Source organism: Taeniopygia guttata, chromosome 11, assembly GCF_048771995.1.
Source record: "Taeniopygia guttata chromosome 11, bTaeGut7.mat, whole genome shotgun sequence".
NCBI classification, from domain to species: Eukaryota; Metazoa; Chordata; class Aves; order Passeriformes; family Estrildidae; genus Taeniopygia; species Taeniopygia guttata.
Genome location: NC_133036.1, coordinates 21,098,986 through 21,123,734, shown reverse-complemented (window position 1 = coordinate 21,123,734; position 24,749 = coordinate 21,098,986). Strand labels below are relative to the sequence as shown.

Sequence of the window (24,749 nt, the reverse complement as noted above, 5' to 3'; positions counted from 1 at the left end):
AAATAGGACTGTATGTCTTAATTAATGGAAATGTCACAATACTCTTTTGGTTTTGCTTTCAAAGCCAGATTAAATGCTGGGTACTTCTGAAAACTATCTGGTTATTCCAATTTTAGTGTGATAGCAAGGAGTTGTTGCTAAACTATCACTAAGTAGCAAGTTAGGCACTTTTTTACAAGCCTATACCTGCACACAAACATATTCAGGTGCAGGTTCTGGAAATTGCACCTGAATGCTCATGTGAGCAAATTTTGGTATATAAAGCTTACAAGACTATGATCAAATTTGTCAGAAATACCATCCTGGATTTTGTTATGCTTTTGTTGACCTCTGAAACATTTGTGTTCATAAACAATCTTTTTGTTTACTCCAAACTCTTACTCAGAAGCAAGGTGGAAGGCAGGTGTTGGAGGACATAAATGGTGTTTCCTCAGTTAAGGAGTTGAAAACTGATATGATAATGTACAAACTTAGGGTAATTCCCATTAAAATTTAGGAAGAGGGAGCCAAACAGTGCTTGCTAAGCACATGTAAAATAATATTATTAGGAGAAAAGAGTTGAATAAGACTGTAACTAAATCAAGGACACAGAACACTATATAGACCTCCAAAGGTCAAATCAGCATTTACCAAACCAATATGTTTTATTGATAGCATCTCTTTGAGCTCTTTTAGGTGTAAAATTTATTCCCAATCTCAATCTAAGTATCTTAAAAGAAACCTTTTTGACAGGAACAGTAGGAGGCATGTAGTGTGACTCCACTAGTGATTGATATGTTGTAAATCATTATGTCTTAAACACATCTCAGACAGTGCTCTCAAAACCTTTGAGAGCTGTGACGGGGGCTTGTTAAAGTTCCTGCTGCTCACTGAGCTTTTGGGAAGCTCATATGTAACCTTAAGAGGACTTTTAAGGCTCTGCTCTGCACTGTGTCCATCCCAAGGGAATCTCTGGGCGAGTTGAGGCTCTACAGCTTTGCTCAGACATTAACAGGAAAATGCACCTTGCACTCTTGGGTGGATCCTTGGCAACCACTTTCTCTATTTGCAGACTGATCCATAAGGGATCTCTGAGCTGGCATTTATCTCCTGCTACCTTTCATCTTCTGAGGAAGGAAGTTCACCATTGGGCCAAGGGTGTGCTGGGGACAGCAGGGAGAGGAGAGGATGGGAAGCAGGAGCTCTCAGTGCTTTCTGTGTGTGTGTAGCCAGGAATAGTGTCTGCTTTAACATCAGTTATAGGATTCCCCTGCCCTCACACAGGTTTTCATACAAAACAAAAGTAATTGTATTGATAAAGCTGCTGGAAAAGAGGACAAAGAAAGTTCTAGAGGGGTTTGCTACTCTCCAAAATCCTCAGCCAGCCAGTAACTGAATTTGTAAATAATAAACAGGCAAACTGTGCAAGCATTAACTCTGAAGGGGAGGGAACAAATATGAAATATATGTATAAATGCTGCTAAGACATACTTTTGGAGCTATGGATTGTGTTTTGAATTATTAATTTCAGAACCACTCTGATTTTTTTTGTGTACTCTCATGTATAGATGGCAATGAAAATTGGATTTTCTCAAGAATTACCTAAATACTTTGTATTTATTCTTTCTGGTGATTTTCAATTAAGCAAATGGACATTACCTCACAAATATTCATATATAAGCTTGGAAAATGGCCTAACTGGACAGCTGGTGTAAATTTTTCACACTGGGAAAAAAGAATTGTCCTGTGGAAACAACATTTCTGCCAAAAATGCACTTAAAGACCAGAAATCCTTGAGATGGCATTAAGAGTTGGGAAGCGTAAAACCCCAGTCACCACCAGGAGCTAATTAATCAAATAAATAAGGGAGGCAAACAGTTTAAAATTATTTCTGCTCCTTCCTAAGCATGTGCCTGTAACTCACCCAGTCAGGGACAGGACTGAGCTAAAGGATTTTTAAAGACAGTGAATGATAATGCTGAAACACAGAAATACACAGTTTTGAGGGGCTGTTCCTCTGAGATGTAAAGGATCTCTGATACCTTGGTGTGAATCTGGACATGTGACAATGACAGTTTAATTGCTGCTCTAACCTGCTCAGCCCATTCCTGCTGGCAATTGTGAGTTAAACTCTTTATTCTGATGCCTCTTCTGCACGAACCAAGAGTGAGTTGAGTTCTGGGCCTGAAGAAAGAAACCATAGTGGAGGAGTAATTTTTGGTAGTTTCTATGATTTCTAGGAAAACATGGAAGAAGAAACAAACCCACTGGCTTTCCTGTAAGCCAATAAATTAAATTTTTAGAACACAAAGAAAAAATTCCTACTTGTCACTAGTTGTAGAAGAACTAAAAAAATGTTCTCTATAATGAAAAAAAAAAAAAATCAGTCTTATCTCCCTTCATAACAGCAGCAAAACAGAAGCTATGTTGTAAAGAAAATTTGCTGGATGTCTAAGGGTGACCAAAGGGATGTAGAGCATCTCTGCAGAGCCCACTCTGAAAGCCTCTGAAGGACTTTCCTTGTCATCTTTCAATATTCCTGCTCTTTTCCCACTCTTGAGCTCTGGCTGACAATTCATTGTCATTGACCTTAACTAACACCTTGAGCCTCTTCCCCAAGCTGCATCCTCCAGAATGAGCTGTAGAAGTGCAGGGTGATGTACTTTGTGAAAGGAAATGGATGGCTTCAGGTCTGACATGCTAATTTTGAGTCTGGCATTCTGACCCTCAATAAATCTAAGGATTTGGGTATCCCTTATTTGTGGATCATGGGAATTGCATGTTCAGTGGACACAATCTCTGTTCTGTTATGAGTATACATTTGCATCATTGTGTGTTGCTCCTGCTTAACATTTTAATAACATAATTATTGCGTAAACATCTATATCTATATAGAGAGATATAAAACCTTCCTGTGTAAATAAGACTGTATGATTAACAGATGAAAATTATCTAGGTCTAGCCAAGATACAGTGCCTGTCCTACATATTTTAGCTCTGATAATAATCAATTTGTTAGCAATCAACATTTTGATCAGCAATCAACATTTTTGCTGAAACATAACCTGTACATTCTCCTAGAAATTAATAGAAACCACTTATATTTCTTAACAAATGGCAAGAGAGAAAAACTAATTTTTTTTGCAAAATATTCATCATTCACATTCTGGCAGTACTCTCTGACAAAGTTAACAGCAAATGGGACTGATTCCACAGGAGCTGAGGAATCCCATTCACTCCACACTACACACACTGGATTTTCTTCATCATAAACTTACTCTTGTATTTTGCAAATATGCAAAATCTTTGTTAAAAAATAGAAAAATAGGAGTCAATAATATCTCTCTATAGATTAACTTTGTTCTGAACAGCATGTTAGAAATTTTGCTGGAGCATTAATTATTTTTGCTTGTTTTTATAATTAACCAGATAATTTAGTATTTCAAGGAAACACAGTCTATGGATGACAAGACTGTGGTGATTCCTTAACTGTAAATCTAGTTGGTTAGTAATAAATCTTTAATTTCTTGCATGTTTATTTAATGTGGATTAATGTCTTGTGTCTCATTGAGCTTCACATTCTTAATTGAAATAAATTCAACGGTAGAAAAGTAAGAAATATACACATTAAACTGGTATATAATTTAGAGTAATAGACTCAGGAGTGTGTATGGGATAAGAGAAATAAGTCAATGTGTTTTAAAATAGATTATTATGTATCAAGATACTGCAGAGCCCACTGAGACAGAAGAGCGCATATAGAATAGAGTATAATGTCTGCCGTGTTTATGTGGTCTGGTTAGCATTTTACAATTCAGGGAGTCTATATGTTGAGCTGAAAATACCAATCTGCACGACGGGATAAAACATTCTTCTGAGATTCAGTTTTGCAGTGCAAAGGGACACCCATAAATTAATATTTTAAATGATCACAGGAATTGGTTTAGCAGAATTGCAACACCAAGGCAGAGTGCACATGGATGCTTTCAACCACACAGTCTTGCTTAAAGGGTTAATTAATAATGTTTGGTACTATTATGCTTCCTTTAAGCACCGACTAATGCTCCCAGATGTGTTTTTATACAATCTGGGTCACTAGTGAAGGCAGGGACCTATTGACAAGGGACAACCCCCTCACTCCAGGAGCAGCCTCTTGAGAGATGCTTCAATATGGAGTGAAGCATGGTGTTTTCCTTGGAGAATAATTTTCAACCAGACCAGCAATCTACCAACAAAACCTCTGATTTCACAGCTGGTGGGGCTAACTTTGACTCTATTACAAATCAGAACAACAGAAAAAGGAGAGTTTAGAGCCCAGATTTGAGAGGCCACTCTACAGAGGGCCTGTGGATTCAAAGGACTTCAGCACAGGCTTTGCAGAATCACTGCCAAAAACACCTTCTTGGGAGTTTTTGCTTGTGCAAATTTAGGATTTGCAGCCCTTTCCCTTTAAGGGCTTAGAATTTCTCACTTTCAGAGATGCAGATTACATCTGCATGCACTTACACACAGATGGGTCTCCACATATTCTTGGTGAAATCTTGTAGGTGCCATGGTTCTCCCAACTGTACTGACAGCAGATTTTAAGACTGAAATGCAATACCAGCTAATACTGCAAGACCTGCTCAGGAAAACCCCAGTTTCTCTGAGGTGATCTCAGGGAAAAACAAATATTGACTTCTTTTACAGTGGATTGCAATACACAGGCTTTAATAGTCATTTAATTATCCACGTTCTCATGTTGGGGATAATGTGCAATGAGCTGAATCACTGTTACTAAATAACATGTTCCATTTCCAAGGCAATGTTGGAGCATTCCCTCTTTAAGAAGCAATATATCTTGTGCCTACTGCAATGCAAAGTTGAAGGTCAGTCAGTTTATTAACTCCAAATGGCTTTATAACCTATTAAACATAAATAATATCTGAATTATTAATTAATATTGCTGTATTATAGTGTGCTCTGTACTTTTATATCTTTCCAGCCATTTGTCATTCCTCCTCCTCCCAAACCCACTGGGGCTCTTTGTGGCAGTTCACAAACCTTTATCCCAATGAATAATTAATGCTCCTCTATTAAATCAATTTGATTTGTTTTTAAAGAGTTAACATTTGTGGGAACACAACTGGTTGGGATGAGCAGTGGTTTAGCCTAAGTGGCATATACAGGAGGCATCAGCCTGAGACCATGGGAAGTGGGATGCTGAAAGAGAGATACATGGTCAGGTCATGGCAAGAAGTGTGGTCATGGGAGTTGGTATGTTAATGGTATGTATGTAAATGAAATTAATTCTGTAATAGGTCAGGTTTCTGGTTCTTGTTCTCAGTTGTTTTGGGACCTTTCACATATATGGTCATGTTCCAAATTTGCCTTTGTGATTGAACCCCTGCCCTCAGAATGCCCCTATATATTGTTACATTTGCCACGCCCCTTGTCTTTGCATCTTGCCCCTCAGATTGTGTGGTTTCTGTGTTTGTTCTTTCCTATTAAAGTTCTTAATTTTTCGGGCAATTCTATTGTTCTCATCTCTCTATTTTTGCCACACTCCCTCCGGCTGGACCAGAATCGGGGTTGCAGAGAGCCAGATTTTGACAGAAATTGGAAATGAATCTGTTGCAAATGGAATTTCTTCCTTTCTTCCTGACTCTGGAATAGGCTGGGTGATTGGTAGCTGTCATTCATCACCTGCACAGTGCAGTTGGTACCAGCCCAGTTTCACAGAGTTTTTTCAATGGCCAATTAATTATAATCTTCTGATTGCAAGCTGCTCTATTATCAGTCCCTGGGTAAATGCTTCACCTGCTGAGTAATTTATCTGACATTCTCAGTTGTAAGTAACAGTGGCATTAAAATATTATATGCAAGAATTATAGTATTTTATCAATTGTTGCTGAAGCTGTGCATAAATTCTTATGCAGACCAAATTTGCAGGCATATCAGTCACTGATCCCGTAGAACTGGAATGTGTACAAGTGCCAGAGGATACCTGAGAAGAAATGAATCACTAAAAAGTACAACTAAAAAAATTGTAGTGTGCAACATTTTAGAGTATTTAAGGTATGGAAAGTGTTCAGGGCACCTGTGGTGAATGGAGAATTAATTTAAATATGGGGCTTTTTGTTGTTTTTTGCTTGTTTGTTTTCTTGCTTGCCTCTTTGCTTTGTTTTGTTTTCTTTGGTTGTTTTGGAGGTTTTCTTTTTTTTTTTTTTTTTTTTTTTTGGGGGGTGGTTTGTCTTGGGTTTTTCTACTATATGTAGTTTAAACATTCCTAATTTTACTTGTTCCTCAAACACTCCACTCATAGCAAGTCCATTTTCTGTAGCTCTGACCTGATGAGATACTGTGATAATGAAGTCCAGTGTAGCAGCATTTGGCAGCAGTGTTGATCGTGTCCAGAGAAGCCACAACCAACGGCATGGAAAACAAACAAGTCTCTTTGTTGTTTAGCACAAGAGTCCATTTTTTTCCCCCCCACTCCACCCTGTGCGGGGGGAGTAGGGGGCAAGAGGCCCAGGAGCCTGAGCAAGGCCCAGGGAGCTCAAGAGCAGAGAGAAAGCAGACCCAGGGCTGTGGGATTTTATCAGGTGTCCCATGGGAGGAGTCTTAATATCAGATTACAGCCTCCTCAGAACGGGAAGGCTCCACAATTTCTCCGTTTATAAATTGGTTAAAACAAGAGGATTCTCGGGAATATGATTTAATGGTTTACAAAAACAGAATGAGCATTATTAAGCTGAATTAACAGTAACAGAAAAGCATTTGAGACTTAATTACAGGGGATAAAATAACAGAAATGATGATACTGAATTAAATGAATACATTTTTGCTAAGGGGGTTAATAGTTCATTCTCCTTTGGCTTTTGATCTTCTCACCAAAAGGGGTGCTGTTCTTGGTCTCCTCTTTCATGAGGGGCACAGTCCTTAGTGCTTGATCTCGGCTTTTGTACTGGTGTTGTCGGTGTTTCTCTGTTGGATTCTGATGATGATGACTGTGAAGCAAGAGAGGGAGAAAGAAACAGTGTGACAGCTTGCAGCACATGACAGGGCTCTGCCCTTTTCGAGACTGCCCTGCATCTCCTGCAGGCACAGCGGGGCTGGCCCTCTCAGGGCTCACCAGCCCCACCTCGCCTCACACAGCCTGGCGGGCCGGGGCGGAGCCAGCTGCAGCCGTGCGGCAGGAAGGGGGAAGGTAGGTGGGGGGGATGGCAGGCATGGGACCGAGAAAGAAGGATTCAGTGAGAAAGAGGGGATCTCAAAACCGCATGGCCGCACCATTTTGAGACAGAGTGCCTGGGATGGCATGGCCAGTGCCTTCCCTGGCAGGGAACGGGAGATATGGAAAGAGGTGGGGGTGAAAGAGGACACAGGGCAGCGAGAGGACAGTAGCACTCCCGTACCAGCTCTGGGCAGTTTCTGACCTTGTCTTCCTTCAGGGAAAGGAGGGATGGGGTGGCAGAGGGGCAGAAAGTGACGGAGAAGATGGTAGCAACTCCGAGGCATCCTGGCAGTTTTCATACTTGCTGCGCTCTTAGGAACGAAGGGTAAGGAAAGGTACAGGCAGCTTCACAGAAACTGAAAAACATGGGGTTCACAGGAGGGCAAACCACAGATGTAGGGCATAAACATGCTGCGTGCAATTGTCCATAACCATCTTGAAGTACTGTCCAGGGCTTTACCATCTATAAGCTGCAGCAGACATGTCAGGAAAGTTGGCAAGAGTCCATGGAACGGTCTTTTTTGCAGGTAAAAACTCCCTCCAATGAAAAAGTCGTTCATAAATGTGTCGCTTACTGATGGTGAAATGAACAAAATTCCCAGTGCCCCCGAAGTCACTGGGCAGACGGGGCCTTCCTGGTTCCCATGGCAACACTGGAACAGTTGCTAGTTCTATTAAGTACCGATATTGAAATGCTAAGAAACTAATTGCTCTGTTTGCTTTTCTCTAAACCACCTGGAGATCACCTACCCCCCCACCCACGCTGCCATTCTAGGAATAAGATGCAAATAGGGAAACTCATGGAACCATGGGAGCATGTTTTGGGGGATAAAGACACCCCTAAATGGAGTACTAAACACAGGAGAGGGGGCTGGACAGGTACGGTATGCTGGCTGAGGAAGAGGAAAACACGTCCTCCGATCGACGTTTGACTTGTCACCATAACCTATGGAACACTAGACTGGAGTGGGCTGTGGAAAGCAGGAACAAAGAGGCAAATCTTCCTGGTGTTACCGCGAGGAAAGGAGAGGAGATAGCTGCTGCTCAGGATTTCAGCACCACATTGTGCATGCGTCCTCACCCTTCGGCCACCTGGAAAAGTTATAACAGTGGGGGCGAGCTCTGTGTCGGGCCCCCTGCCCAGCTGACCTTTTAATAAAGAGCTGAACATTAATAAAGGCATAAGCTCTGTTCGTTTCAATGGTAGAAATAAATGGGCAAGGAGACCAGCTCCTTTTGGATGCCTTTATTAAAGTGATCAGCTCTGGGTGGGGCCCTGAGGGGTCACGCACACCGCCACTTTGGTGACGCAGAGGAGAAAGAATCGTGTTGGTAGAGTGGAGGGACTTCCCGACAGTAGGTCTAGTTGCTTAGTTCTTCATTTTAGGTTGTCTCGTTGTTTCTAGGGTCTTTTGTTGGATTTTCCTGAGGTTTTCCTAATTTGGATATTTCTCGGGAATGTATCCCATCACCATTTTGGGGAGCAGTGGAGTCAATGCCCAATGGATGCAACAAGGTTACAGGTAAGGTGAAGGGTACAACCAAGGTGTATTTAAGGGAATTAACAGTGGGAGTACAACAAGGGTTTAACAATTATTTAATTAACATAATTAACTTGTTACAACTTTTAATGTATTAACAGCTCTAACCGTATTAACCTATGAACTCGTTCATAACAGTAGATGTTAGTTTCATCTCTCGGTCCCAGTAAGCTGGTACCCTGTGAAAAATGCCAATCACTTGGTTTTTAAAATTTTAAAAGTTTAATAATAATAAAATTGTTATAAAAATAGTAATATGATTAGAGTAATAAAAATTTAGAGTTAGGACAATTACAAGACAATAAAAAGCAAAGAATTACAGACACTAAGTCACGAAAAGCATGTTTTGTGAACAAAGGAATAACCCTTAAAAACTGTTGCATATTCATGCATATTTCATGTTTATGCATACATTCTATTTAAAATAAGACACTCTCTGGAGTATGTCAACTCCTTCTTTTAATCCCCATGGTGTCTTCGAGTCTGAGCAAGGCCTAAGAAAATTAGCTTCTTCTGATAAGAGAACCATAAATTTCTCTTCTCTGGAAGATTTAGGTGTTCTGGGACTGTTATCTCGAAGTGAGTATCTCATTCCTTTAAAAAAAACCCCACATACATAGTCTATTTTAACATTATGTTATAACCTAATACTATATTTAACACACACTACTTAAGAGAATTAATACAGCACAACTTTCTAACATTACACATATAATACTCATTTTAATATTTGTGAAAAGCCAGTCATAAAATATGCATTTTTTCACATGCCCTTACTGGGAATTCTCATCCCCATAAGGATTTTACCTCCATGGAAGATGGGGGTCCCGCAGGTTGTATCAATCTGCAGGGGTGCCAGTTGGCCTGACTTGGCTGGTTGCCCGCATTCTCCACCATTTGTAGCAGTGTGCGGCAGCAGTGTCAATCATGTCCAGGAAAGCCACAGCCGACGTCAGGGAAAACATACAAGATAAGTCTCTTTTTTGTTTAGCACAAGAGTACATTTTATTCCACCCCCCCTCCACCCTGTGCCAGGGGGAACAGGAGGCAGGAGGCCTGGGAGCCCGAGCAAAGCCCAGAGAGCTCAAGAGCAGAGAGAAAGCAGACCTAGGGCCATTGGGTTTTATCAGGTGTCCCATGTCCAGTAAGAAGTTACTTAGTCTTGGTACATGTTGCTTATTATTCTGTAGATTACTGCTGCTATTAATTGCTGAGGAAAGTGGTTGATCATTCCACAGCATTTCATGCTAAGAAATTTACATCCCTAAAATATTCCTTTTATGTTTGAGACATTTGATGGTGAGGTCTTCACCAAACAGAGCTCTGATAGCATTTGCTGCTTTACTTCTGTTCTTTGAAATGAACTTGCCAAGAGCCCAGTACTTAAAATTGGTCTTCTTTGGTGTTGTTAGATTAGCTTAAAGTACCTTGGGAAATCCTGGGTAAAAGAGAACTAAAAGATTAAAAAATAAATTGCCACCTTGTCCAAAGGATCCTGGCATTTCTTCCAGTCCTGCTGAGCAGCCTGGCAGCTTGGGCTGGGAGCAGGGCTTGCTGAATTATGCAAACTCCAAATGGTTTTCTTGGTGTCTTGAGGTTCCTTGAGATTCCCAAACTCATCACCCTCCTTTTGAAGATACATTCCCATCCCTCAGGACAGAGGCATAGCCTTTGTCTTTGCTTTACACTCCACTTTATTTTCCTCAATGATCTCTTTGAAGTTAAGAAATAAAATGAAAGCAATATTTGTATTTTAGAATAGCTCTTTAGATGCACATGTGGAGTCATCATAAATCTCTTTTCATGTCTGGATTTGCAGAGGAAGCATTTCCAGGTTACTGAAGGAAGAGTATGGCATTTGACTTTGGAGTCCTTCACTCTGATACAGTGCTTTTTCTAAAATCTGTGTTCATGTTTTTACTCAGGATTTGGTTGTTCTCTGGGTTTATTGTCTTCTGCCAGAAATTATCCAATTATTGTTTATATTAAAAACGATGGTTTTTATATTTTTAAAATGTACTTGCTTTCATTTCTTGTTTTTGCCTTTACTTTGTTGGAATTGTGGCCAAAGTTACTTTTTAAGAGAAGCATTATTTTTGGCATCCAAATACCCAAATTCCCAATCATTAATAACCTTTTTTCTGTTTACATTTCTTCTGTGGTCAGTTTTCCTGTAATTTTCCTTGGCTTTCTGTCAGAAGATGATTCTGCCATGCATTCATACTTAGATTACCTGAAATTTCTTTTGATTACTCCTCATCTCTTATTATATGAGATATCCAGTTTGGAATACTTGGGCTCCCTGAAGATGTATGTTCAATCCTGACACATCCATAGCAGACATTTTTCCTTCTAAGATTCATAAATTCCATTCTATAGAGTTTACAGAGTCTGTTCAAGAGAGGGTTTAGCTGCAACTTCCAAGAGTCAAATCCTCTCTGTTCTATTTAATTACTGGAAGTAACCTAATCTTTCTGCAGGATATGAGATTTATTCCTGTGTCTTGATTCTTTTCTTTTCAGCGCTCTGGAATTTACTATCCAATTAGTCACTGCCTCCCATTTCCAATAATCACCACCTTTCAGCAGTGTTGTTTGGGAGAGAGCAGCTTGTTTTGGGCAGTTTGTAGTTAAAGTGTGAGATTGTGTGAGTAGCTACCAAAATAGCTTTCTGCTGTGATGTCATTTATTATGGAATCACGGAATCACAGAATGGCCGGGCTTTGAAAGTAACCTTAAAGCTCATTTTTCTCCATTCCCTCCTGTGAACAGGGGCACCTTCCACTATCCCAGGCTACTCCAAGCCCCACTGTCCAACCTGGAGTTGGACACTGCCAGGGATCCAGGAGCAGCCGCAGCTTCTCTGGGCACCTTGTGCCAGGGCCACTCTACCCTCCCACGGAACAATTCCTTCCCAATATACCATCTAACACTACTCTCTGTCAGTGTAAACCAATTCCCCTGTGTCCTGTAATGACCATTTTTAATAATCAATGCTTATTTGCAGTATTATTTGCTTTTAACTTATACTAGAGCTAGCAAATTAGAAGTAATTTTATATCAGCTACTACAAATAAATTCCTGTGCTTATCATATTTGCCGAGGGTATCTGAAGGTGGAAGGGTTTTGTGACAGCAGGAAATGTTTATATGGCCCAGCTGAGGTCAGTAATTAACCCTACTTTCCTCTCTGTCACTACTGCAGTGACATTTAAGCTGTGCTACCACAAAGTCTCAATAAAGGCAGTCCAGAAACATTGCATGGCAGTTCAGTTGTTTTAATGACACCCACTAAAGCAATGCCACTGATTAGATACTTTGCTAATTATCTTCTGCTACTTCTGTTGGCTATATTTCAACAAAATGAACAGACTTATTTACCAGTAGCATTACTTTTTAAGATGCCCCTCATAGCTTAATTCCTATAAGACAGAACAAAAGTTTTTGAAACATCATTTTACACACTTACAGGAACAAAACCCAAGTAATTTTGTAAGAATGTTGGAGGACTTCACTAGAAATTTCCTTCCTCTTTTTCCACAACTTGCTTATACTTTATTCCTAATTATACCAAAGTTATGTAAGAAGTACTATGATGTCATATTGTTTTTGCAGAAGCTCAGTAATCGCTGGATTGACGCTCTCTGAAAGATTTTCATCCTTAAGCCTGCAGCCTGATTTTACTTTTAAGTGCCCCATGTTGCCTTGACTTGGATTGAGACTGCATTTAGCTTTTCTATGAGAGGATTTGTATGTCCTTTTAAGAGGAAGGAACTGTGGTTATCTCCCCAGTGGAGAGGTTAATCTGTAGCACAATGTGTACATTATTCCCAAAGAATTCTGGAATACCCAGTGGAAGGCAAATGAGAAACTGTAACAACAGAGGCAGAAGGCCACGAGTCTGGTTATCACAGAATCATGGAATATCCTGAGCAAGAAGAGACCCCTAAGGATTATGGATACAGCCCCTGTCCCTGCCCAGACACCCCAGCAATCCCTCCTGTCCATCCCTGGTGTCCAAAGGCTCCTGGAGCTGTGGCAGCCTCGGAGCCGTGCCCGTTCCCTGGGCAGCCTGGGCAGTGCCCAGCACCTCTGGGGGAAGCAGAACCTTTCCCTGCTCTGCAGCCTGAGCCTGCCCTGACCCAGCTCCAGACTTTCCCTGGCCCATCTCCAGACACTTTCTGGGTGCTGTCCTTGGCCCAGGGCAGAGCTCAGAGCTGCCACTGCAGTTCCAGGGAGCTCTGCCCTCAGTTCCTCTGCTGCAGTTGACCCAGCCCAGTGCCCTCAGCCTCTCCTTGGGTGGCCCCTCCAGGCCCTTCACCATCTTCAAGGCCTCCTTTGGAAACTCTATAATGGCTTAATGTCTTCATTTTAGCTCATGATGTCCAGAGCTGCCACAGCACTCATGGCAAGGCATTAAATAGAAACAAGATTAGGAAGCACCCACCCATCCCTCTGATATTGTCTCTCTGATATTGTATTCTGTTGTCCTATTTTGCTGCTCTTTTCTTTACCCAGTTCCTCGGCACTTATCTTTAACATGACATGAAGCCCTGTGTTCTTAACCCAACTTAATATGCTCCTGTCATTCCCTCAAACATCTTTGCTAGCAAAGGCTTTGACCCAAAAATTCTTTCCCAGGAAAAAATGCTGCTCAGATGCTGCTTCTCGCACATCCTAGATCTCAGCTGGAGCAGTTGGGATAGAAATGTCTCACCTGGTACAAGTGCTTCTCTCCCTGGTGTAGCAAAAGTGGAGTATAATAAACTGCTGGGAAGTAATCCAAGTGTTATGAACACTGGATAATTGCATGACTCATAGGAGACCAAGGAATGGCCACTTCATTAAAAAAACCCAAAGCTGTCCAGATTGGCAAAACACCCTTTGGGTTTTTACCTGCAGGGCTTTGCAGAGCAAATATGTGTCTGAGACGTTTATTACTATTTTTCCACTAAATTAGATCCTTCTTCATTAATCATTCACAGTGTAATGTTTGTAATGGAACCAAACACCAAAACATAACAAAGCTTTTAGCTGTGCAAAAGGCAGGCATGTCTCCTTTCCAGGGTTTATTAGTCATGATCAGAAGCTGAGAAAATCTCCATTATCATATTTCACTGCTGTTCTTTTCTGTGCTTTGTAGCCCTTCCATAAGTTGTATAAGACTGTGTTAATAAAATATATTTGCTCATTAATAATTAGTGGAGTTGGCAATTTTGTGGTGGACAGACAAGACCTCTGTCCAGCAGATGAGATCTTGGAAAGATTCAAATTCTGATAAGAAAATACAGGTAATTTTTTTTTTTTTGGCAGCTTCTTCCAAGTACTCGCTGTAAGTTAGAAGATGCAGACACTGAAATGCCAAGAATTGCATCATCATAGACGTGCAGGATTCTGTTCTCTTTTTATGATGATTGTAGAGTTGTGTTTTTATATGTTTTACCACATTTGTATTATGTATAAGTTTGTTCCATGTATCCCCGGTTCTGTAACGACCCCTCCCGGGTCTTCCCATCTCTCCCCGCGGTTTGTTGTCCCCGAGAAAATGCCAAGTCACTGTGTTTACCCCAGATGCCTGTCTGTCACTCGGTATCCCTTCCCCCCACCTGGAATCTTCCACACGGGAAGCCGGGCGATAGGCAGACGACCTGGGACCCTCCACCTGTCCGCCCCCCATTGGATGTACCCCTGTACCCCACTGCCCTCAGACCCCCCGTGGCGTTACCCCATTGGCTGCCCCAGTTTTCCCCTGTCCCGTACATAATCCGCGGGCGCGGCACGCCCGCCGCTTTTCTCCTGGCTGGCACCCGCGTGTTGCCGCCGCCCCGCTCGAGCCGCCCGCCGCTTCCTCCCGGCCGGCTCCAGCGTGCGCCGCTCCGCCCCGCCCGCGGCCGCGGCGCGGCACAGACAAACATCGGCACGGCAAACCGCGGCCCCTTCGAATTATTGCTCTCCCCGTTGGGGTGCAATAAAACGGAATTCTGCCCCCTGGAGAAGGACTCTCTCCTTTATTTCGCCGTGAGGTTCGCTGCTTGTTCTCAGACCCACACAGCTCCGTCCAAAGCCTGCGAGGGCTCAGCGGGAGGAGCTGAAGATCTGCCCGTGCTCCCCTTCCCCCCGGAGCTAGCTGGGATAAGGGAAAGCAGGGGAGAAAGAGAGCATACCGCAGATGATTCTCATTATCCAGCAAAAATCTGAACAGAAATGCAAAGAGGATACATACACAGATAATATTGTTCATGGTCACCCTGAAATCAGACTGATTAAATCCTGAGCTTTCAGCTTTCACCTCAAGGAAGGATCACAGCAGAGCCTGGGAGGTTTTTCTGGAGATCATCAGGGCTATGGATAGAGAAGAAGGGTTTTTACTCTTCAAGAGTGAGCATTTTTCATTAATACTCTGAAGCATTTATACTAAAACTAACTGAATCTGGTTGTATATCAAGTTCCAATTAGTTTTCCAATTTATACTGTGACCTGATAATCTAAATCCCACTGATATTAATAGAAGATGAGAAAAGATTGCAGAAAGCCCTGTATTCAATTTAAAAATAATTTAAAGTTCAAGCAGGAAGATAAAAAAATATTTTCATATGGAAATTGCATAAAATGCAATAAAATTATTACAGCAGATAGCAACCATAATATTTTTACTTTACAAAGGGCCTTTTTGCTATTTATACATATATATAAACATTTAGATATTTCCTGATGTTTTAATATATTGCACATCACATTATTGAAGACAATATTGATATTGAGTTGGTTTTGTAACTTTTATTCATTAATCACAAGTTTCCTTGTAGAGATTTTACTTCCATCTTAATTCCTAGATCAGATTTTCTACCAGTGAGGCAGTTTTAACACTCCAGAGGAAGGGATTAGCATTCTGTACTAATTAGGAGACTGTCTGGTTTTAGCACCCTTTGATTTTCCAGCTGGATTGATGAGGTCTTAGTCAGGATTGTGTCAGCAAAGAGCAGCCTTTTCCTCTGAGGCTGCAGTGATGATCTGTGTATTGTGCTTTTCTAACTGCTCTGGTGCATCTTTTGTGTTGACCTCCTCACACAGGTAAGAGTAGCAAAAATAGAAACAATAAATCTAAATAAAAGGGCGGTGATCTGGAAATTTTCAAACTTGAATTGTTGTCTAAATTTAGAATAGACACCGTAATTTTTTTGTTGTTGTTGTTTTTTAATGTTTTTGTATCAGAAGTTTCCTAAAGATCAGTGTTTTTATTTCCAGGTGAAAGCAAACTTTGAGATGTGAACATGATTAGAAAAGTGAAATATTGAATTTTTACTCATTCAATTCTTGATTTCCTATCCCACAGACTATGACAAGTTTTAGGCATTGATATGAGACGTTGATGATTTCTTTTTCTTACATTCACTTGGGCCTTTTTTATTTCCTTTTTTCTTCTGACATCTTGAAATCCATACAATTCTATAAAGCTTCCTGGTTTAGGGAAAGGACAGGGAGCAGGCAGTAGAAAAGGGCAAAGAATGTTCACCTCTAATTTTTGAAAGTTAATGTCCTTTTGAACACCAGTGTCCTGTGTGCTCCTGCCTGAGTGTGAAATGAAGGGAGCTGGGGTTGCCTCCTCAGCCTTTGCTGAGCTGGTGGAGGGTGACCGTGAAAGGTCTCCGTCCTGGCAGGTGCCTTGGAGCTCTGCCCAAGTCCCTGGCTGAGTGGCAGCTGCAGCAATGTCCCCGGGCTGGATGGGGATGGTTCGCTGCTCTCAGCAGCTTCCTTATGCATCAGCTCCTCCTGATGAGAGCCAAGGGTCACCTTCCCTGCTGCTGCTGTCTTCCTCAAGGATTGCCTGGAGGGGTAGGGCATTTTTGCATCTTTTTGTCCCTTCCTGAAGAGTGTGGGGGACAAGGATGACAGAATAGCTGTTAGTCAAGCAAAACCTTCCAGATGGAGAGAAGTGAATAGAGTAATTGCCAGGGTGCAGCTTTCTAGGGGTTCATTGTTCTTGCAGCCTTCTCCTGAGTGCCTCTGCCCAGCCACTGTTTGGGAAAGGATGTTGGATGTAGAAGGACTGCTGGATTAACCAAGTACATTTATTTTTAGGGTCACTGGAGCCCTTTTGTGAAGAGGATGGTGAAAATCACGGCCCTCGCTGGAAAAAAAAAAAAAAACAACAGAGTAAAAGTGTGTGAGAATTTGGCAAACATGAAAAATCCAAACTATTTTAAAATTAAAAAAAAAAAAAGGGCTTTCAGCAATCTGTCCTGAATGTATTAGTATCAAGCCATTTATCCTCATGTTTTACACTGAGATAGTCATAAACTACAAACACCCACCTTGACCTGCACTTTTGGGACTCTCCTTCTAAATAAAGCTTATTGTTCCTTGGTTAAATTACCAAAGAATCTAAATCTGTTCATGTAAGAAGTTTTTTTTCTTCCAGCTCTTTCCTAGCTGAGCACAATGCATGCTAAACTGTAGCAGTTTATGAAAGAGCAAACATGTAATGTGGCCAAAAATGGATTGACAGACAGGACTTGGCTTAATTTACTGTAACCTTCCTTAAAAAGTTGTGTTGAGGAAGAAAAAGCTATTATCACCCGGCTGACCTTTGCCATGAAAATATTAATCTTCCCCCAACTCAGTTTGTTAGTAGAAGTATATCAACCCAACTGCTCTCAGAAATGTTTTCATCTAAAGTAGGTTGCAGTGTGCTGCACATCAGTGAGGAGAAGCTCTTCCTGAGGACACAAAGGGAACCAGGGGTTGAAGATGCATCCATATGGAGACAAATGTAATAGGCATCCGTAGGAGCTCCTTGCAGTACCAGCTTATTCTCACGTAGTTGATTAATTAAATAGTTCTTAAATAATTCCAATAATTGTCTTCCCCCAAGACATATAGGGTATTTTAAAATTAACAAGTCAGAAGGAAGACTGACCAGGACCACCATTTCCACCTTTCTAGCAAAACAAATTAATAAAGGAATTAAGATATTTGTTTTGAGCAGAAACTGCATTGTTTTGTTTGTTGTTTTGTTTTTTCTTCTTTTAGGTAGTGTCATATGTGCCGATATCATGCAATCGTAGAATCATGGAATGGTTTGGATTGAAGGGACCTTTAATCCCATCCAGTATCATCCCTGCCATAGACAGGGACACCTTCCACTGTCCCAAGCAGCTCCAAGCAGCAGTTTCCAACTGCTGGCCTTTGACACTGCCAGGAATCCAGGGGCAGCCACAGCTGCTCTGGGCACCCTGTACCAGGGCCTGCCCATCCTCCCAGGAAACAATTCCTTCCCAATATCTGACTTGAATTTAGTTTGAACCCATTCTCTGTGTCCATTCCACTGCAGTTCCTGAGGAATTGTCCCTCTCTGGTTTCCCTGCAGCCATTCAGACCCTGGAAGGAGCTGTGAGCTCTCCACACAACCTTCTCTTGTCCAGGCTGAGCAGTCCCAGCTCTCCCAGTCTGGCTCCACAGGGGAGGTGCTGCAGTCCCCTCAGCAACTTGGTGCCCCTCAAAGTCAAAACTCATTTAATTGTTGAACAGTATTTCCTCAGCTAAGATATAAATAGCAGCCACTATCAAAGTGGTATTATCTAGTGTCTGAGAAATAGTTCAGTCCCAGGATTTTTTTTTTCTTTCCATGAAAAAAAAAAAGCAGAATTGTAGATGCATTTTCATGCAAATACATTAATTTGCTGTGCTGTGAATGTGCATACCTGAGTGTTATGGCTTCTCAGGCAGGCACAACCCACCACCTCCCATGGCTCAGGTGGAAGGCAGGTCCTGGATGTGCACACCCAGCTGGATCCCTGCCCTCTGGAGAATGTCTCCTTGCACACAAAGTGCAGAGAGTGCTACCAGCCATGCAGGGTGGCATCCCAAAGAACACAGTTCTGCTTAAAAGTCATAAAATAGGAATATCTTGACACCAAGGCCAATAGAGAGAGATCTTTTGATCCAGGATCAGTAGACCAGATTTAAAACTACATTAAAGTTTTATTATAACATATCCATATTGGAATATATCAACTAGAATTCTCTATAAGCTGCTTCATAAAAAAACAGAATATTTGAAAATGTCGTGGCTTGTTACTATTTCAAAGCTAGGGGAAGTTGTTCTACAAGTGTCACTGTGCTGAACATTGTAATTAGGGGATTTATGGTTTGTTTGGCTGGGTTTTTTTTTTCAGAAGAATGGCTTTTTTGGGGGGTGTTTTGTTTGTTCTTCTGTCAGAAATTTCTACTTTCCTTTACGAAAAATGAGATGTGAGGGGGAGGAGGTTGTTCCTTCCCTCCAGAAGCTCCTGAGTATGTCTGTAGCAAAGGGATACAGATCCCATTGTGGATCTGGGAGTTGTGAGAAGTCAGAATGCCACGCAGGAGTTGAGAGGTTTTCTTGAGGACCAGGGGAGAATGCACAGAGCTTGCTTTTGTTCCTGGTCTTAGAATGGAACAAAATGAACCCTGAAAAGGACAGACAGTCAAGCTCAGCATAGACAGAGGAGATTAGTGCATGAAGCCCTGGAATTTTTTTTGGCATCTCTGTTTTCTGTCACATTTTTATTATAATAAAAAGCTAAAGGATTGATTTCTTAAGCTGAAGACTCTAAAATTGGAGTCTTTTTTATTATAGAAATGCTTGAAGATCAAGGTAGACCACAGAGCTCTGCCCACGCTGGGTGATGGGCACCAGTGTATAATAAGTCAGGCTGGGCAATGGTCACAAAGAAAGTTTCTTCTGTAAAAATGATATCAGGAAAGTTAGGAGGAAAACCAGTTTTTTTTCCCTGAAAACCAGTTTTCACCAAAAGAAGAAACAGATCAGAATATTAATTAGTATATGTGTTCTATATGTGAATTTCAAGAAAGTTAAAATAGTTCCAGTGTTCCTCAGTCTGCACTTTTTATTCCAAGCAGCTACTTCTCCTTTTGGTCTCCCATTATTCTCATAGTTCTGGGATGCAGGGATTGAATTGAAAGATGTTAGCATTGGAGGAAAAAAGTTGTTAGCATGTGTCAGTTCAAAGTTCTCCAGGTGATTGCTGACGTTCATTTGTAAAATGATTGCATATTTTTTCTCATGCAGTCTGGGGAGAGCAGAAATGCCTCTTTTGAAGGCTTTGGTGCAGGATGGAAATGCCTGTCCCAGAAAGACCTTATGTAAAACTCTTGCACACAGATGCAGCAAAGACAGACATGAACTTCCACAGGTGCTTCCACCTGCCTTGTCTTTCCTTATTATCCAGAAAAACAAATCCAAACAAATAAAATTACAAACCTGGACTAGGATTTCAGCATTAAATTGGCAGTGGAAATAAATGTGTGTTTTTCTCTGCATTTGCTGGGCTTAGTAAACAAGGAGATGTGTGCAGCTGAAAAGTTACAGTTAGAATTTAAACTTTGTGATTTTACCTGGGCAACCTTAACATAACTTCCATGTGTTTCAATTTATTTTTGGAACAAAATAAGATGTTAAAAATACATAAATGAGCTGATGAGAACAAGCTAATGTTGGTTTATAATTAAATCAAATAAGCTTACAAGAACTGTAAAGGCAGAATAAATCTCAGGAAAGCAATGAATCCTTCCCTTTTGGTAGCCCAGCTATGTTTGTGTGTACATGCACATACTCTAAAGCATTAAAAAAAAAATCTTTTTTTGAGAGCTATTTTTATTTTAAATCTTTTTTTGAGAGCTGGTCATGACAGCCACGGATGGAGGACTGTGAGAATAAATAAAGGTATCCAAGGTGCATTTAATTTATCAGAGTGTGGCACACAATGGGAAATACTGCAACTGCCTCGGCTAGTCCATTAATGTAAAGATGTAATAATTTAAAGAGTTGAATTCATCTAAACATTTTGTATCCTGTTGATTCTGACATAATTATTATGTTAATTTTTTTATGCTTTGCATATTAAGCTGAGTACATCTTAAGATACTAATGACCAGTGTGTCAGCTTTTTATTAAAGAGGAAATAAACACACTGTAGGAGCTAGTTAGTTTGTTATTCGTATCAAAGAAAAAGAGACTGTTCCTCTGCTTTCTAATTGAATGTATTTGTACTATTTGACAAATTGCCATTTCTTGGATCAAGCAAGTGAGGGAAACAGAGAGGGTGTGGCTCCATTGGAAAGATTTGTGGTTGGAATATATAGTATGAATATGCAGCAGTAATAATCACTAAATAATGAGACATCAATACCTTGCTGATACTTGGAGATGTTGGTCAGCTCAGAAGCCTTTCCACATACTTTATGTTCTGCTCCTAAATCCTTCCGTGCTCCGGTTAATGGTGTTCCAATCTGATGGATGTGTTCTTTGTAATGAAGTCTTTGGGGACACATTTTACCCTTGTCCCCTGCTGTTGCTCTGTATCACCAATCAACCCCTCACACACCTGAGGAAGCTCTAAACTATTGTCTTTTGAGCTTTGATATCTTGCAATCCAAAATCCATTCAGTCCCTTGATAGTGAAAACTGACAAATACCACATTTACTTATTGATGACATCATTATGCTGGGTGAAGTAAGAGACTGAATCACTTCTTTATGTCAGCTATTGCACAAAAGTCGAGGAAGTGCTCAAGGCCAAGTAGGATGGAGCCTGGGGCAACCTGCTCTAGTGGAAGATGTCTCTGCCACTGGCAGTGGGTGGAATTAAACAGTCTTTAAGGTCTCTTCCAACTCAAACCATTCTGGGATGCCATGAGTCTCTAACTTGCAGACTCCCCATTGTGTGATCAACGTCCCTTTTTGGTGACAAGGGGCAGTGAAGCTGCAAAGGGTGATCAGAATCAACCACAGAATACCCAAACCCATACATGAATCACTGTCCTAAAGCTGCGGGGTGAGAGGGAGGTAATGAGCTCATTTGGGTGGAAATCAGCTTATTACTGTGCCAGCCTTTGATAGTCTGTCACAGTCCTTGCCAACAAACAGTTCCTGGCTGCCCACCCACAGCCTGGAGCCCCCACTGCAAACCCAGACTGGTGTCATTGTCACGTGCACCCAGGACTGCAAATGGGGATGATGAGAGCCAGCCAAACCCACAGCAGTGCATCAAGACAAAAATCCTGTAAGCGTTTGGTTTCTGAAGTCATATAACACTTGGGAGGGATCCTGGTGGGAAAGGATGCGGGATTGAATGGCACAGCTGAAGAAGTTGGAGGCAGTAGTGTTTTGTAATATAGCAGAAGTAAATAAGTAAAGGAGGAGGTTGTAAAGAACTGCAATAGTTATGAACAACTGAAAACAGGGCTTCATCCAAAGCATTCATGACCAAAGCATGTGAGAGCTCTTGCCCTGTCCAGAACTCACTAAACCCTGAGTGATTTAACTATGACCTGCATATGAGAGTTGTTTCTGTGAGTATTTGCAGCAACACTAATGGCATGAGAACAATAAAGTTTAGGTATGATATTTCAATAGATCTAGATACATGTCTGCAAAGAAATCTAAGCAATGTATATTTTCATAGTTCAACTGAATTTATTACATAGATTAACTGGTTCTCTGATATTCAGGGTGCTGGGAACCTGTGCTGCAGTTTTATTCCACCTAGGCTTTCTATTCCACAAATATTTATAACAGTAAATGTAGAAGCATTCATTCACCTGTCAGCTGAATTTAATCAAAATCAAATGAAGTTCTGAGCACTGTCTCTGTCTGAAAATTTTAGAATATCAGATTTGTCATGATAAAGCATTTTTCTCTGTTTTTCAAAACACCATAAAGACAAAAATTAAATAGAATTACTCCCACAGCTGACACAGGAGAGTTATTGTCACTGAGGGTTATTGAAGAAGACTTCTGAGAGACTGATGGCTGAGAAACAGAATGAAAGCAGCACTAAAGGCACCGAACACAGCTGGGTCTCTTGGTTCTTGGTGAATATCCTTACTTTCCACTCTATTATGAACAAAAGGGCCTTCCTGGTTCCCATGGGACACTGCTGAATTGAGCTAAGTACTCACATTGAAATGTTAATTAGTTAATTACTCCTGGGAATCACCTACACCCCCACCCACACTGCCATTCTAGGACCGGGATGCAAAATAGAGGGACCAGTGGGATCATGGGAGGGGGTTTTGGGGATGAAAATACCCCTAAATGGAAGGCTGGGCACAGTGGAGGGGACTAGATGGGTGCGCTGGCTGGGGAAAAGGGAACCACATCCCTGGTCTGTGTCTGACCTGTCACCATAGCCTGCAGGGGACTGGACTGGACTGTGCTATGGGAAGCAGGAACAAAGAAGCAGCTCTTCCTGGTGTTACCAGGAGGAAAGGAGAGGGGACAGCTGCTGCTGGACTTCAGCAATAGACCCTGGCTCATCCCCTCACCCTTCGGCTACCAGTGTGCCAGGAGGAAAGAAGAGAGGATGGTCTGCTGATCGGGACTTCAGATACAGACTGCACACTTCTTCACCTCCAGCTACCAGTGTGCCATGGAGACTTCAGGGACAGACTTTGCATGTCTTCTCCTCCTTCGGCTACTGGGAAAAAGCTACAACAGCGGGGGAGAGCTCCGTGTTGAGCCCCCTGCCGAGCTGACTTTTTAATAAAGAGCTGAGCATTAATAAAGGCATAAGCCCTGTTCATTACACACTCCACAGCCACCAATTATAAGAATTTAAATATTACATCATCTTATAGTTTAAAATAAAAAGAAATTTAGAGAAGTAATATAAAACTTTTTGTATGACTAATAATCTGTTAAACTAATAAAAAATGAAATACACCTCTGTGAAATAAACTTATTAAAACAAAAAAAAACTTAAGAGCTTTTTTTTTATTTTTAGTTAGGAACAAAATAATATAACTAAGTAAACTCTTTTTTAAGTTCTGTTGAGGGGCTGGGCTCTTTTTTTCTGGGCTGCTTATTAGTTCTCTTTCTCTTCTCTCATCTGTTCTTGGCCAGGGAGAGGGGGGTGGTATGAACTGAATTAAACTAGTCTTACTAACATTTAACTACTTATTATAACTCTTTAGCTTAAGACTTAGCAATACTTGCTCTACTTCGGGAGCAGCCTTAGGTCAGTGCTAAAAAAAAGAAAAAAAACACCCCCCCCCCCCAACCCCCAGTCCTGGTGTGCTGCTGCTGAGTTCTAGCCTAACTAATTAAATCCAAACCACCTCCCCCTACTACCATCTAAAACACTCAGCTCAACCAAAAGTCAGGTGACCATTTAAAGAACCCAGACGTAACATTAACCCTTTTAGTACTTTAATCCTCCCTCAAGTAAAAAAAAGAAACAAGATACAAACATGTAAAAGAACATGAAAACATCAAAGTCAGTAAAAAAAAAGTTAAAGTCTAGATAAAAAATTAAAAAGTTACTTTTAAAAAAAAATCTCTTATAAACTATCAGAAAAAAACCTATTTTTTCCTTTTAAAACATAAAACTATAAAAAGATAGGTGTTCAAATTAATAACAAACAAAAACCTCCATACTAAAATAAACAAGTGTTAAAATAACTGTAAAAAGTTTAAACAAAAAAAGGAAAAATATAACCCTATACTTAAAAAAACCCAAAAAACAAACCTCTATTCTCAAAAATAAAGATAATTTAAAAATATACAATAAAAATTTTTACTTTTAAACAACTCATCTTTAAAACAATACCCCATAAGTCAACGTAGCCCATCAACAAGCTATAAAAGACTTATAAAAAAATTCACAATAACAAAGTTCCCCTAGCAGCTACTATTCCTAACAAAATTTTAAAAACCACTAAAAACTGTTTTTCCCTCTTATAAAAAAATCTCCATAATCTTTATAAAAGAAACTTCTCTCCCTCAGTAAACTAAAAAAGATACTATTGTAAAAATAATAAACTAAAAATCTTAAGTTTGGTTTCTTTACATTATCAGTAAGGAAAACAAAAGTTCTAAAAATGGGAAAAGAAAAGTGTTCTAAAAAGTTTGTTTTAATTCTTACTAACTTTTTTCCCTTCTAGTTAACCTTTTAAAAAAAATTCTCTTTTATACCCTTTTAAAATTTTAAACCTTTCTCCTAATCCTATCTCAC

General features: G+C 40.7%; 2 long non-coding RNA genes across 4 annotated transcripts; one reads left to right on the top strand and one right to left on the bottom strand.

Moving 5' to 3' along the window:
• Nucleotides 1-6,472: 6,472 nt before the first annotated feature.
• Nucleotides 6,473-8,150, bottom strand: LOC115496833 (uncharacterized). The gene is made up of 3 exons (XR_003962364.4): nucleotides 7,655-8,150; nucleotides 7,397-7,550; nucleotides 6,473-6,967 (listed from the first exon to the last, which is right to left on the bottom strand). It is a non-coding gene; the product is annotated as an uncharacterized lncRNA (long non-coding RNA).
• On the top strand, nucleotides 7,033-22,961 carry LOC116808845 (uncharacterized). Of its 3 annotated transcripts, XR_012057822.1 has the most exons (4): nucleotides 7,033-7,167; nucleotides 8,601-8,717; nucleotides 22,486-22,608; nucleotides 22,927-22,961. It is a non-coding gene; the product is annotated as an uncharacterized lncRNA (long non-coding RNA). The 3 variants fall into 3 exon arrangements; XR_012057824.1 differs by lacking the exons at nucleotides 22,486-22,608; nucleotides 22,927-22,961 and adding an exon at nucleotides 16,813-17,716; XR_012057823.1 differs by lacking the exons at nucleotides 22,486-22,608; nucleotides 22,927-22,961 and adding an exon at nucleotides 14,047-14,729.
• Nucleotides 22,962-24,749: the final 1,788 nt, after the last annotated feature.